Genomic DNA, 15,076 nt, shown 5'->3' with positions numbered 1-15,076 from the left:
GCATCCCATATTTAGAGCGAAACACTTCAAAAGTAGACAGTGTGTGTGTGTGTGTGTGTGTGTGTGTGTTGTGCGTACATTATTTAGATTTTTGTTTTAAATCTCTAAGAAAGTCATTTTTATTCATGAAGAGACAGAAGAATGCTTATTTCCTCATTAAAACCTGCAGCGTGTGTTTCTCAATTACTCAACACATGAGTGACCAGCGGCTCATCAGGTAAAAACACAGTGATTTGCAGGAGAGCCCCCCCCCCCCCGTGTCTGGATCGTTAATTTGAACCGTGTTTCAAACCCTCATTTATCCAGAAAGAGCTCGCTGAGCACGCCCCCCCCCCCCCTCCTCTTTTTCATCAGCGTCCTCATTGAAATTCATGCGTTTCCTCACGTTCACACCTGGGGGCCGTCCCCCGCAACACCACAGGCCCCGTCTCATCCTGCTCTCCGCTGTGGGGAGGGCGCCGCCCTGCCCAAGAGAACTCCAGCAGTATTCAGGGCAGAGGAGGTGACGCCGGTGTCGGTATTTCCACGTTTGCCCAGCTGGTCCGCGGCCGCCACCAAAACGCTCTCCAGGCGAGAGGCTGTGTCTGTGATGGTGTGTGTGATTGACAGCTCCTCCTCTGAAACAAAGTGAGGAGCTCAGCTGCTGCCACGAATGAACAGGTCAACAGTGAGGCCGGGAAATCTCATTCACAGATTCACTGGATTCAAACGAGCACTTTAACATCTGTGTGTCTGAGCAGCAACGCTTCAAGGTTATAAATCATTTTATATCGTTTTATATCAGTTTTACTTTATTGTTTGATTTTCTAAAAACCACAAACCCATAATTTTCTGAACAACTGGTTTTTGTGAAAAACCTCCGTTTACCTTCATCTCCATCGGCCGGCGATACCGCACAGCATTGTGGGAAAAGTGGACATTTTTTTTAGATTTATTAGAAACCGCACTTTGTCCAGTTTGTTGTCAGCAGCACGTCAGCACGCGTCTCAATCCGCTGAACAGGGACTATTTTGTCTGAGACACTAAATCGAGTTGATAATCTAATAATCATTGACGTCATAAAGGAAAAAATCCCTGTTTGCTCTTCTCTGTTTCGTGTCACAGTCACTTGATAAAATTTCAGATTTGACTTAAGGTCAAAAAACATTTCAGAGATATTCTGTCTGTATTTTCTGTGAAAGATTCATTCATCATGAAAATATGAATTTATTGACTCGTCGTAGTGTCGGAGCTGTTTTCTTTAAATGAAGACACTGAATTCTGAAAACATATTTAAATCATTAATCTGGACATTATTATTATTTCATACATTTCAATAAATCAAGTAACTGGTCTCATGAATGACGTCCCATCAATAAGTGTAAATAAAGTCGATCGCTAACATTAACATTGAAAATCATTAAATCTGCAGAAACGATGCTGTAATGAAATTACTAAATGTTTTTAGTAGCAGGACTTTAGAGCACAACCTGCCACACAGTCCTCCCCGTTTGGTGTCTAATGTGGAAGCTATTACTCTAATAACATTATAATTACATATCATTACTCAGCTAAGCTCGTTAGATTAAATAACATGATTCAGTGTGAACCAAAACATCAGGAACAGCTGCTCTTCAGAGAACGCAGAGAGAAATAGGTGAACAGATGTTTCCCAGCTCCTCCGCCTCCTCAGACCTGAAGAGATGGAGCAGGACTCTGACTGAACGACAGGAAAAGAGACGAAGAAGAAGAAATGATAAAAAGATCGTTCATGTATGATAGATGTCATTTTTGAATTATTTTGGAATAGAATTATAGTTTCTGATTGAATTAGTCTCATCCTGCTTCCTGCTGCTCTCTAAATTTTAGGAATCTGGAGCTCTCAGTCTCCAACACACACACACACACACACACAGTGTAAATAGTCGTTTCTTGGCCGCAGCCCTCCGAGACACAAGAAAAGCTCAGTTTCAAACCGAGGAGCGTTTCTATTTAAGCAGCGTTTCCAAGAATCAAAGTGTAGTTTTAGTCTCGTTCAGGTGAGACACTCGGGAGGAAGGAGGAAAGCAGCGGTTTCTTCTTGCTTTGCTAAATAAACCAGAATGTCGCCCAGCAGAGTGTAACCTCCGCTAACGCTCAGCAGTCCCCTCAAATCAAAACAAGACAAATATGTGAGGCCACTGCAGAGAGGCGGGAAAAGAGAACCACACTGAAGTCCAGATTTTTACATCAGTCGACTCAACGTGATTTATATTATCAACTCCATCAATACTCAGTGTCAGCTGTCAATCATGATGTCATCACGTCACTGATCAGAAACCGTTGAGCAAACATCCGCGAGATAAGAACATGTGAGAGGCTCCAACCTTCGGGAGTCATGCCGTCTTTATTTATGAGATCTCGGGTGTTTGCCGTCATTTTACCAGCAACTGCCGACGCAAAGTGAAAACAAAATGGCTGACCGTGAGGCGGACTCGTCGGTTGTTTCCCAGTTAAAGCTCCGGAGACTTATTTTTTACCCCAGAGCTGTGGTTGGACTTTATCTTCTTGTTCGTCCTTGAAATCTTCCATCATCGTTCTTCTCTGTTGTTTCTATTGTGTTTTTATTTCAAAGCAGCGGAGACATGTTGTATGAGGACGGAACAACAAGGGTCCGACTTTATTCACATTTTCCCTTCACTCTCAACAAAGCCCTTGTTCTACCGAGGCCCCGTCACACCGAACGTGCTGAATGTGATACTCCCTGACGGAGGCTCATTCATCTCACATGAAAGAATCGGTTTCAGGCGCTGAGGACGCTGCTCTACTTTCCAAACTGTCCCGTCCACCTTTAGGACGGGACGTTGGCGTGAAGACTGGAATAACATCAGGGGACTCAAAGTCGTAGTTCCACAATCGATCGAGTTTCCCGATCGGTTTCTTCTGGGTCCGTCTGAGCTGCAGGATCCCTGATCAGGACTCTGAATCCCTGAGCTGGTGAATAATGAGATGTGGAAGTCAGCAGCTCATACTTCATGTACGTCGTGTACTTCACATACTTCATGTACGTCGTGTACTTCACATACTTCACGTACGTCGTGTACTTCACATACTTCACGTACCTCACGAGTACTGAGCTGTGATTTGAAATGAAGAAACCAGGTGTGGTGGTGTGTTTGTCTGAACCTGCGAGTGGAGCTGTGACATCAGCAGTCCACCCTGCAGAGCTGTGTGTGTGTGTGTGTGTGTGTGTGTGTGTGTGTGTGTGTGTGTCAGGACATCGATGGTCAGAGGAAGTACTAACCTTTCAAAATAAGAGCAAATGTTTTATACCATCAACAAACTGTCTCTTTATCGGACGACGAAATGTTTCTGCTTATTTTCTAAAAAATGTTTTTGTCCTTGATTCTCAATTACAACTTTATTCTGGTAATTTTACGAGTTTATTTTCAATTAAAACTTTATTGTCATAATGTTACGACTTCTGTCTCCTTGATGAGTAACAGCTTTACTGTAATAGTTTGTCATTTTCAGCGTAATTCACGTGATTTAACGACTTTATTGTTTAAAACATTCTTGAGAGATTTGTTTTTTCTTCCTGTGGCTGGAAGCTGCCGTGTGTCGTCTCGGAGGAGTTTGCTTCAGACTCGGCGATTGAACTTTAAAGACAGTTTCCTTGTCATTTTCGTCCCATTTCGGCTTCGTCTGTTTATATTCTGTGTAAATATCACTGGAGAGATGACAAATGTAAACGCGTCCACCACAGACAGGATTCTGTCTTGACTGTCTTTTCCTCCAGTCTGTGGTGTGTGATGTTTTCAGACTGGAGACGTGAGGAGGTGTAAACTTGGGCAAAGAGCAGCCAACTCAGGCTCGTTAGTTTCCTTCTTTACTTTTTAATGTGGTAGAAAATTCCACGTTTTGGTGAAGTGCAGACAAGGCGTGAACCTCAGGGACTATTTTTAGCCGGCGGCGGAGCAAGGCTTGCACCATCCTGCCATTTCTCTGCCTGACTCATCACCATGACAGGAAATGAACTTCTGTCTTTCTCCACCGGTCACAGCAGCAGATGGTTTTTCAAATCCACCAGCCGCCCTTTGCTCTCTTGCTAGCCAAATTAATTTCATTCAGATGAAGAACATGCAGACCCCTGAAACGCTCGCGTCCTTGCCAACATAACAAAATCACCGGGAGCAGAAGCGGAGCAGAGAAATCTGACTGAAACCAGAGTGAACCGATGTTGCCCGGTGGTAGAATCACTTGATGCTCGACAGAAGGCAGATGATGTGGTTCTGTTGGCGTCATCAGACCGCGACCTCCAGAGAGCACGGGGTGGGGGGGGGTGGCTGAGCGTGAAGCAGCCAGGATGAGACTCAGAACGTCCCATTCTGAGGTTCTGAGGTTTGTTTGCTGAAAAACGATGGATCAGACTCAGAAGTCGAGTCCCCGGTTCGAACATCTGATCAGGATCCTCCTGGGCACCTTCCAATGGAGGTGGGGTTAGATCCTCATCAGGGTAATCTTGGTGGGGGGGGGGGGGCTGGAATGATAAACCTGCTTCCACAGGATCTTGGATAGAAGAAGAAGAGAATGTCTCGACGGAGAAGTCATTAATTTTCACCAAAAACAAACGAAGCACAACTTCTGTTTAACTTTGATGCTCCAGTTTGATTTCACCAGTGTGCGATTGATTCATATGTTTTTGTGTCGTGAGATTTAATTAATCTAGATCAGGTAATAAAAACCTGACAGTCCAACATTAGTTATAAAACTCAGATAACAGAATCTAGAATTCTCTAGATTTAACATCTTGATTAAAATAATTTGATCTGAAACTAATCTTGAGTAGTAATCACACACACACACACACACACACACACACACACACACTCTCACACACACACACACACTCACACACACTCACACACACACACACTCTCACACACACACACACACTCACACACACTCACACACACACACACTCTCACACACACACACTCACACACACACACACACACACACACACACACACACACTGTTAGAAATCTGTCATCGGTCATATTCATGTATTGTTGAGGCTCTAAAGGAAACACCTTCTGGAATTCATCTCAACATTTAGTGAAAATAAAAAGATGATGAATCGTGAGAGCTACGGAATCTGAAGGTCTGAGCGACGACTCCTCCGTCTGTGACCAGCTTCTAAAACTCGACTTTTCTTCATCATTTCAATCCTCTTCCTCCCGTCTCCTCACAACTGAAATGACCTTGCCACTCCAGCACAGTCACTCTCCTCCGAGTGTCGGCGGCTGAAAATTCATCTGTTCAAGAAGTACCCTCACATCCTCCACTTCCTCCTCCTCAGTCATCCCCCCCTCTCAGGTTTCTGCCTCCTCTCCTTCATCGGGCAGAACAGAACCTCACCTGCTGCTCCTTGTTTCCTGTCTCTCTCCCTTTTTAACCAGATTGTGACTTTCACTCTCGACATTTGTTCTGAAAAGCTGGATTTGAATGGTCTGTTGCTGACCACTCTACTGTGAAGCCCTAAAACAGAAGTTTGAATGTTTAGAACCGTGTGATTGTAAAGCTTTTGGTTCTGATCCCTTGTGAATTAACGGCAACAGAGCAAACGGATGTGAAGTTGTAGTTGATCGGGTCTTTGTGTCCGGACTGTCTTCAGGGTCCAGTTTGTCTTGGTTTGTTTGGGACCCGTGATGAGGATTGTCCCTGATCTGGAGCTGGAACACTCGTCTGGACGCATGTGGGTTCAGACGGAGAGTCACTGAAGTGGTTGTTTGATGTTTCATGATGTGGGGGTGAGAGAATCAAAAGCCCCTCCGCCCTCCTGATTCCTGTCTTCTTCTCTGGTATTAATTTCTGCTCGGATACCTTTCCCTGAGGTTTTCAAACATTCACATTCGTCCCACATCTTTCCCCCCCCCCTCCCCCTCCTCCCCCTAACTCCTCCACCTCCTCCACTCCTTTTTTCCCACAGTTCCCTGCTTCACCTATTGAACCCAGGCACCAGCCCAGGAACGGAGCAGGGGGAACGGCAGGAATGTGGCTCCCAGTTTGAGCTAAAAACACAAAACAAGGAAGGCAACGCTCGAACGCCCCGCCTCCTGGGAGTCAGAGCTGTGTTCTCATTGGCTGAGTGCCGTAGGCTGACCACAGATACGTTCTCCTCATTGGCCGCTTTCGCATCGTCTTTCCCTGCTGCACCCGGCCAATCAGAGCTCACCCTGCTATTAAAGTGTGTGTGTGTGTGTGTGTGTGTGTGTGTGTGTGTGTGTGTGTGTGTGTGTGTGTGTGTGTGTGTGTGTGTGTGTGTGTGTGTGTGTGTGTGTGTGTGTGTGTGTGTCCGTCCGTCCGTCTTGAGTCTTGCCTGTTTTCACCAACATTGTGGGATAATCATCCTGCAGCTCGTGGACATTGCTCCACATTAGCTCTTGTTAGCTCGTGTGCAGCCACATTAAAGCTGTCGCGCTGCACATTAGCATCGCTGCATTATTGCCGTAATAAAAAAGCATCGTTAAACTATACGAGCCAGGAAATATTGTTATTGTGATTCCCTCTGTTCTGCCGTTCTGTGCAGCGCAGCCTCAAAACCAGGCCGAATGTGCGGCTATAGGCCAACACGCTATTATTAGACTCCACTTCATCCTACAGGGGAGAATGATAAAGATAAGTCAGGTCAGTCGGCTGTGTCATCTGGGACGCCGGCTGCTTTTTTAATGTCACAATGCAGAGACTCTCACAGGGTTTGTAACGGGGCAGGAGCCGGGAAACCAAATCCATCAGCGAGAGAAGAAGCTCTGAGGAGGTTAAGGTTCGGAGAGAGAGTGTGAAACACAGAATGCTGCCTCATGGAGCTTCCTCCTACGACTCATGTGCATGTTTGGATTGGCAGAACTGATGAAATGTTGGATTAAGGCTGCGCCGTCCACTCATGTTTAGATTCCAGCTTATTTATTGCATACAAATTCAATTACAGACAGGTTATTCATTTCTTGTTTCTCAGCAACAGAGTCCCAGAGGTATCAGAGAGGAGTCAGAGAGTCTGTGACGTCTCTGAAGAAAACCTTCGGCATCACACTCAAATGTAGGAATTCGATAAACCACTAACAGGATTGAAATGTTAATATGGAGTTAATCATTCCTGATAATCCAGTGGGACCAGAGGGGTTGCATCACTTTATTGTTCTGTGATCATGTGATATTCATTTAAAATATATTTAAATAAGGTTTACACACATGTTAATGTTTGGAGAAACGTCACCTGATGGTCTGAGCTAAACTTCCTGCAGTCGGTTAAAAGTCACATGTCGTAAATATGATGAAGATATTTCAAGTTTTATCTTTACGATTGTGAACCAAAGACACAGATCGCAGGTTTAGGTTTTGGCTGAAGTTAGTTTCAGCAGTGAAGCATCTCTCAGCAACATGAAACCAATTTTACATTTAATGAACAAATACTAAAAATAATTTCCGATTTTCTTTTTTAAAGATATTTTGATTTAATTAACAACAAATGGAACTTTGCTGGAGACGTGTGACTATTTTTAGATTCAGCTCACTTCCCATCGTCGTTACGTCCCGGCCTCGTCCGTCTCCTCTCTGCAGACGATTAACACGTGGAACGTCTCTTTACCATCTGCCTTTCACGCCTCGCACCATCTGGCAACGTGCGGCAAAACAGAATGAACATTTGCAAACTTAAACTTCAGTCAGAACGCTCTCCTGCAGGGAAACGCTTTCAGAGCGGCGACATGTTTGGGTTCAGTCACCGATGACGCTTGATGCCGACGGGCGAAGCTCGACAATCTCAGGTTGGGTGAACGAACAGACTCTGAAACATCAAATGTGACAAAAGTGGAGACGAGTGGATGAAGGCAGGAAGTGACCTCAGTGATGCTGCAGAGCAACAACACTTCTGTCTGTGGTGATGACGACTATTTGCTCTAGCGCCATCATCAGGCCAGATGTTTTTATTGCTCCCACAATTTGGAACAAACATCTGTAGAACCAATGACATCCCTGTCAGCCATCAGCAGGTGTTAGCATGCTAACATGCTAAATATAGATGGTGCAGTGATCGTGAAGTGGAGCCGTGGAATCCAGGTCCCGCCCATACATGCTCTGGACCAATCAGGAGTCAGTGTCAGCTGTCAATCATTTTGTCTCAACCTGGTCTCAACTGATTCAAACATCATTTTTTCTAGTTGGGTCCATGTCCCATCTCTTAACACGGAGTAGCCGACCCCTCCATGTTATATATTTATAATATATATATATATAATATATACATACAGTATATATACATATATACAGTATATATATTTATATACCAGGAGGTGTTTGCAGTCGATGTCGGAGCCGTGGCTGATTTGAACTGTGGGGAAGTTAAATGGTGAGAAGTTGCCGGACTCTGAAGTCGTCTGTGGAGTTCGGCTGCGGTCGGATCAGGTTTCTTTTTTCCTGGTTGGGCAGAGAGGTATTTGGTTGGAGCCCGGCTCCTCCACTCATCTGCATCTTATTTGAATTTCCTGCTTGCATAATTCCTCGGTTAATAGGGAACGGCTCGGCATTGCCACAGCTGTTTTGCCTTTCCTGCCTGGCGAGAGCGGTGCTCACACAGCTAGAGGGGGGAGGGAGGGGGAGGGGGAGGGAGGGAGGGGGGGGGGGGAGAGAGAAAAATGTTCAAAAAGAGAAAAAAAAATCTGCAAGTCATGTGGTGCAAAAATACAGTACAAACAATGTGTGATCCCCGAGGAGGAGGAGGAGGAGGAGGAGGAGGAGGAGCAGGAGCGCAGTCAAACATCCATCCACTCCCAGCACCACACCCCCTCACCAGAGCCACACTGAGCATGTTCAGACCCCCCCCCCCCTCCTCGGCTCTGCTGTAATTGGTCGGTAACAGCCTCTTGGGCTGCACCACATTGCACCAGACCGACTTCAACCAGCCGCATTAGTCTGTTTACACATTCACAGGCCTATTAGAGGCTGTTTGTTCCCTCATTAGTCAGGCGGAGCTGGAGTTTGAACCCCGCCACAGCTGCCGTAACCACTGAGGCAACGCCAAATGTGCCGGAATGTGTGGCGCTGCCGTCTCTGACAGGTGACGTGCTTTCCCTGGTAGGATGAGACCTGAGGCTCAGTTTGTTCTGAGCTCATGGTTTTTACATCCTGTGTTCTAAAGGTCTAAAAGCATCTCAGCTTCAGGCCCAAATCATTCTAATAAAGTTGATTTAATTCAGTTTAATCTGTGTCAGTCTGTGAAACGTCTCTGGACTGAGTTGGACTTTATCTGGGTTTTATGATGTGATTGACCTGATTTTTACCTTTTAGACAAACAGAAACCTTTAAAAGCTAATGTGGCAGATTTCTGAAGCGTCCATGGTGCTGTTCGTTTCATTGATTCTCTTCTTCTTGCTCCAAGTTACAAACACAAAGTTCTTCTCTCGGCCTCACAGCGTCTACGTCATGTAACGTGCACGTCTACGTCATGTAACGTGCACGTCTACGTCATGTGAGTCCAGCATGAACTGGTACTGCAGAACCGACACCATAGTTACCGTGGTTACAGGGATGTTATCTGGCTCACAGTCTAAACACACCATTAATTCAGTCTTTGTCTCTGACTGTCTCACCCGCCTCTCGACCAGTCAGCTGGGATCTGCTGCCTCCAGCCCCCCCCCCCCCCCCATGGTCCTCAACCGATAAACTGTAAAAGTAATGTAGATACTGTTCATGGTGTGTGTGGGTGTGTGTGTGTGTGTGTGTCCGGATCAGTCTCAGCTCTTCTTTTCTCTTTTATTACTCTCTCAGCAGAAGAAAGCCCCCCCCCCCCCAGTCTTTCCTCAGCTCGTCGTGTTATGAGCTCGGTCGAGCACCGGTCATCGTGACATATTGAGTCCTCACCAACACGAGCTCTGTGGCGTCAATAACAGATCAGTAATGAAATCGTGTTTGTGAAGCCGCGGCGGTCAGTGGCGTTGATATTAAATTGAAACGGCCGCATCGTGTTTGTAAAAAGACATTGGTGGAATCAGGTTCACCTGGATTCTTTACGCTCACGAACACGTTCACGAGCTGCCGTCAGAGAAGAGTTCAGGGATCTGATGAAGACGAGGACTGGCGTTTATGAGTGTTTGTGATTTTGGGGAAGATCCAAATAAAAATCCAGATGTTGAGGATTTAATTGTGGTTTGATCAGAAGTGTGTTGGTGGAGATGCTCTGCTCAGTGACATTCTAGTTCTATAATAGATTTAAGAAAGAAGCATTATACTACATAGATTCTAATTTGGTTTTTCTAAACAAAACTATTAACCTCATTGGGATGACCCGATTAATTGAAGTTGGAAGTTGAATCCTGTGTCTCTGTGTTTACTCTTCGTTTCTCTCTTCTTATAAAACCCACTGGTATTTTGAATCTGAATCTTTCCTCTTCCTGTTTGAAACTGTTTGATGACTCGTCCTCTTCTCAGGGACGGGTCGTCCACAGCTTCAGGTTTGTACCAGACACACGTAAACACCGGGAATCAAACGTGTGTTTCACTGGAGATTGGAACAAAATCATTCAAACATGAAATCTAACTTTAATATAAAACATCTTTCTACATGTTCACATGTGTCAGACCAGCTTCTTTCTATAATGTAATATTCATGTTAATAATATTGAGCTCAGAGGAAGTTGCAGTTAAATATCCAGAGTCAGTTCATATCTAAATTAAAATGATCCAGATTTTCTGGGGTCAACAATGTTAGGTAGTAAAACCTAAATATAACCTTATAGAAGACAGAAAGTCATGGAACATTAACGTCAAATGTAAAATAATGACACTTTTGTTGTGTAAAATAAAATGGATTCATGTCTGTGAACGTCTCCAGCAGATAAACTGGAAACGGGACGAACTGAAACAATCATTCTACGTCCTGCGGCTCTTGAGCAAGGCAGGAAGGAGCGTAGTTCTCTGGGCGAGGCCTCGTTATGTCTCATGTCTTTATCTGTGACTCCAGCATCAGCACAGCCGCTCTCACTCGTCACGTATAAATTCTGAGCTGGTTGTCTCGCTGCATGTCGCTGTTGTTGTGTGGAAATCCCCACAGTTCCACTAATGTGTTGACATTAAGCCAAAAAACAAGCAGGCAGTTTATTCCGTTCCTTAGTTCAACATTTTATCATCCAGTCGTGACGCCTTTAACAAAATGGATTTAAAAGTAAAATTTCTGGGTAAAAACACTGTTAAATTTTAACTGTGCATACAAAATTTGTATATCTGGATGAGAGAGATTCATGAGCCACTGTAGAGAGAATGCCCTCCGGCTGCTGGCTGTAGGTCAAGTCAAATGGGTTTTCATTATACAGAACCTAGTGTGTGTTATGAACTCTTTGGAGCAAAGGACCAGTAATTAATTCACACAGCTACAAACCAAACAAACCAAACAAACCAAACAAACCGGTACAGTTCACAACTCAAGACGAGGAAAATGTTTCTCAGAAATACAGTTTGTCACAAGCGTCTTCATCTTCTGCCAGAAGCTGCAGTGTTGTTTTCTGCATTTATTCTATAATGAAACCTCAAGTAAATGTGAGAAATGTCTGGAAACAGCAAATCTTCAATAATATAAAATCTTCCAATAAAAAGGATTGTCTCCATCAAATCCGTCCAGTTCCTGTGAGGTTCGATTCCCTTTTCCTGTTGAACGTCACAGTGAAGAACCCGAGATCTGCAGCAGGTCCTGGTCTATAGCTTCCAAACGCTGGTGACAGAACCCACAGAGTGTCATTCATGTGATGATGCTCAGTGAATGAGGACATTCAGCAAACTGTCCTACTCCAGATTTGTCTTCTTTTAATTTCTCCCTCATCCCAAATATAAGCTATAGGCTGCAGGCTCATGGCACACATGTAAGAAGCGTGTTAGAAGCGTGTTAGAAGCATGTTAGAAGCACAGAGCCCAGTATCGCTGCTCAAGGTGAATACCTTTTTTACTATCCAAATTTTAATAGGGTGCAGCTTCTGCATTATTAAAAACTTTATTTGCCTTCGGAGATAAGCAATCACTCAGTTTTATTGTCTGAAGCTCAGGTTTTCATGATTGAAATCGCCAGCAGGGACGAATCATCGGTTTGTGTTCATCCACGAAAGATTCTCACAGGAACCACAGAGGTGAGCTCCCTCTGGAGAGTCCGACGCCGCCACGAGGCCCAGGAGAGGATTCCCTGTTGGTTCAGTGGGAGGCAGCTGGTCCAGCCTGACGGACTCGTTCACAATACAGCGGCGTAGCTACGTCTCAGTGCAGCTACGTCTCAGTGCAGCTACGTCTCAGTGCAGCTACGTCTCAGTGCAGCTACGTCTCAGTGCAGCTACGTCTCAGTGCAGCTACGTCTCAGTGAAGCTACGTCTCAGTGAAGCTACGTCTCAGTGCAGCTACGTCTCAGTGCAGCTACGTCTCCTCACTGAGGAGGATTCCAGCCACTGAGTGATCCTCTCTGAATTCTGGGGAATCAGAGGAGACGGATTAAGACTAAGAGATAAAACCTGTAACTTCCCATCCCCGTGTCTCCTCTTGGGATTAAAGGTGACACATGTTGTGTGTTCTTCATTACGCGGAGCCACAGAAAACATTACACAACAGTTTTCATCCTAGCCTCATAACGATGTGACCTCTGAGAGAAAGGCTTTAAAAGCCGTTTCAAAGATTCACTCCCCGATTTGAACAAGACAGGAAATGTGCCGTGAAACGAGCGCCGATAGTAAGAGGCCGAAAGAAAGTGTCTGACGTTGTGTTGCTGTGAAAGGCTTGTTGTTACGTCACAGGCCAATTTAGTTCATTTCTAATTAAACATTTCTGATAAGTGAAGTTTTAACAATTAAAAAAAAAAAAAAAATGGAATCAGGGGATATTGTTTGGCGTCGCCCCTGCAGCGTCCGCTCCGTGTTCTGTCAATACAACAAGAATCTGTTTTAATAGACTGATTCAAATCAGGTCGGACAAAAAGACAGACAGACAGACACCCCCCCCCCACCGCCGCCACTTAAGGAGAAAACCCACACAGCTAATTAAGTACGGCTCATTTGCATGTTTTGTAAGCACTAATTAAGATATGCAAAATATCCAGATGAGTGCCGCCGCCGCCGCGTCAGTGCAGAGGTATGGACAGGAAAATAGATTGAGGCCACGTCCTCCGCTGTCGCATCAATCTCAGTGCGGCCTCGGCAGGAAGTGCAGGACGTACAGGAATTTGTCTCTGTGACTTTGGCTCTAAGATATTAATACAGTAGAGAGAGAGAGAGAGAGAGAGCGAGCAGGGGACAGACGGACCTCACATATGATGCAAAAGGACTGCAAGACGTGCAACACACAGTCTGTACACATGAAGACAGGAGAGGACAAACTATGAAGATGTTTCACTCGCTGACACTCGATTATCTCTGATCACAGACAACACAGACAGATCAGACGAGTAAACCTCTGTGGTTCCAAAGGGTCAGTTCACCTGGAAATAACAAAGACATGAAACGAAGGTCGACCTCAGTCCGCATGTGTCTCTGTGAAGACGGTCCAGGGGGAAAATATATATATAATATGTCAGGGACACTGTGGACGATGAAAGTTTCTAAGACCAAACAACAGAAATGGAAAAAAAAAACTTTTTATCGAGCTAAAACTGAAAAGACAGACGGACCGTCTTCTTTTATTTAGCAAAATACAACAATGGTACAGTGTGTGTTGTGTAGTGACAATGACCTGTGAGCCTCAGGAGCACACACACACACACACACACACACACAGTGACACACAGACACAGTGACACACACACACACACACACACACAGTGACACACAGTGACACACACAGACACACACACACTCAGTCCCAGGACAGAGCTGGTTAGTATCAGGGTGGTGATGGATGGAGGATGAGGTCAGTCCTCAGGGGGATCCAGACTCTCTGGAAAAGACCTGATGTTCTCTCTCTGATGATCTCATCCACTCTCTCTCTCTCTCTCTCTCTCTCTCTCTCTCTCTCTCAGATTCTTCATGTTGACATATTCTGCTCATGTATGTGTCCGTCTCTCTGGACATGTCCATCTCTGTCCTCTACATGTATGATCTTTATTTACCGGGAGATATTTGGTTTATTATATAATTTGGTTTTGCACATGTAGGAGCCTCTGCTCTGGCTTCACTCTGTTAGGGGCGTGTCACAGTCAGACTACATGCTAGGTTTGCTTTAAGCTCATTTGCGCTGATGTAGAGGAAGCGGGGTTTATGGCCTTTGCTGCAGCCGGCCAGCAGGGGGCGAGCCAGATGTTTTGGCTTCACTTTTGAAAGCTGCCATGTCGTCCATCTTTATTCACAGTCTATGATTCGGAATGAGAAGCTCCAAACTGATCACATTTGTCAATAAAGTTGTTTGAATTAGAGTCTGAACAAATAAACATGTCATTGACACGGTGGACCTTTCAAAATAAAACGCTGTTCTTTCTTGTTTTATTTTGTTTGTAATGTTTTAGAGCATCGATCCTCAGACAGTAGAACTGCTGTGTGTGTGTGTGTGTGTGTGTGTGTGTGTGTGTGTGTGTGTGTGTGTGTGTGTGTGTGTGTGTGTGTGTGTGTGTGTGTGTGTGTGTGTGTGTGTGTGTGTGAGTGTGTGTGTGTGTGTGTGTGTGTGTGTGTGTGTGTGTGTCCTCCACAGTGAGACATCGCCTGAAGGTTAAAGTTGAGAACTAATTGAAGTCAATGGAAACCTGAGCACAGCACTAAAATACTGCAGTGTGTAAATACAAAGGTGTCACAAGCACAAACACACACTCACACACACCCAAGGACAGTGCATGATTCAGCTGTACACAAGTACACACCCAAACGCACACACACACACTTATTTGGACAATTTCTGGAATTTCAGCCAGTCGCTGTTATGTGATGATGATTTTCTTAGATGAGAGAAACACATCAGGCACAAGTGCACACACACACACACACACACACACACACACACACACACACAGAGACACACACACACACACAGACAGTCACACACAGACACAGAGACACACACACAGTCACACACACAGAGACACACACACACACTTTCAGCAGTTCTACTG

At 45.0% G+C, this 15,076-nt stretch overlaps 1 protein-coding gene across 3 annotated transcripts in view; it reads left to right on the top strand.

Annotated features, from left to right (window-relative positions):
- Nucleotides 1-15,076, top strand: part of LOC109644816 (zinc fingers and homeoboxes protein 2-like) — a 75,629-nt gene that overhangs the window by 7,336 nt on the left and 53,217 nt on the right. The gene's annotated exons all lie outside the window — the stretch shown is intronic.

Source organism: Paralichthys olivaceus, chromosome 20, assembly GCF_024713975.1.
Source record: "Paralichthys olivaceus isolate ysfri-2021 chromosome 20, ASM2471397v2, whole genome shotgun sequence".
In the NCBI taxonomy this organism is placed as follows: domain Eukaryota; kingdom Metazoa; phylum Chordata; class Actinopteri; order Pleuronectiformes; family Paralichthyidae; genus Paralichthys; species Paralichthys olivaceus.
This window is presented reverse-complemented; position numbering and strand designations above follow the sequence as displayed.